This window comes from Egretta garzetta, unplaced genomic scaffold (genome assembly GCF_000687185.1).
Source record: "Egretta garzetta isolate BGI_Z169 unplaced genomic scaffold, ASM68718v1 scaffold834, whole genome shotgun sequence".
In the NCBI taxonomy this organism is placed as follows: Eukaryota; Metazoa; Chordata; class Aves; order Pelecaniformes; family Ardeidae; genus Egretta; species Egretta garzetta.
Window position 1 is genome coordinate 88,762 of NW_009259438.1, and position 1,204 is coordinate 89,965.

A 1,204-nucleotide genomic window follows, 5' to 3' on the forward strand; every position below is an offset into this window, starting at 1 on the left:
CCCAGGCGCTGGGGCTGGAGGTAAGGGCGCAGGCCCGGCCCCCCGTTCGGGCGTCCCGGCTTTGGAGGGGGGCACCGGGGGGGGGAAGGGGGGGGGGGGGGGGGCAGCCCCCACGGTTCCCCCCGCCCCCAGCCTGGCTCGTTTGCCATAACGCACTAAAGCAATTCATTTATTTTCATCTCTCTTTTCTCTCTCTGCCCGGCGCTGGTTTATATTTTATTGGCATCTTTGCAGCGCTGAAAGTAATGTAATTACGAGGGGAATTTATATGTTGTTTCGTAAGTCGGGAGTTCATTTTTTTTTATATTATTATTATTAGGTGGGGAATATTTAAGGCTCCTCAGGAAGGAAAAATAGAACCCAATTCCACCACGTCATCTCCCCCGGTATTTATGCCTCTTCCCAACGAGATTTTAATTGAAAATTGTTTTGCATGGTCCCCGCGTTGCGTATTTTTACCCTGCCTCTAATGACGACCTGGGGCCTCGGCCCATCTTCCCCCGCCGCGTGCCCTGTAAACGGCAGGCGATTCGGGTGGAAAATTTGGGGATGGGTTGGGAAGAGGAGCGTGGGGTCACGCTGGTGGCAGAGGGGACAGGGTTATCCTTGGGCTGATGGGCTCCCATCTCCCTTTGGCTTCTCCCTTCCCCGTGCCTCAGTTTCCCCACAAGGATGGCCAGCATCGCCTGGTGACCATGGCAACCTGAGGATGCTGCCCAGGAGCGGTACCCAGGGTACCAGGCACCATCCCTGCAGCCCAGCATCTTCCCGCCGGGCTATTAATGGGGTCCGACACGGAGGTGCCGGCGCAGCACGCCAGCGCCCGTCTCCCTGCCCAGGGAATAATCGAGGTGGAATATTTGATCGGTGGGGAAATGAGCTGCTAAATTTGTTGTGAGATTGGTGTCACCAGCGATGGCGGCCGGGCCGGGAAATGAAAAATCAGGAGGTTACGGGAGAAGCTGGTGCCGCGGCGGGGGGATGTGGCACGGCGGTTTGCTGGGGACGTGGAGGGACGGCAGAGCCGGGGTCACCGCGGGTGCTTCGGTGGCACAGAGGGTCCCGATGGGTGCCTGTCCTGCATCCCGGTGCTCCGGGGGATGCTGTGCTGGGGGGGCACGGTCAAGGTGACCCCGGCCGGGGCACATGGAGGTGGTGGGGACCCGGTACTGCCGAAAGCGGGTGGGGAGGAGAGGCGGCGGGG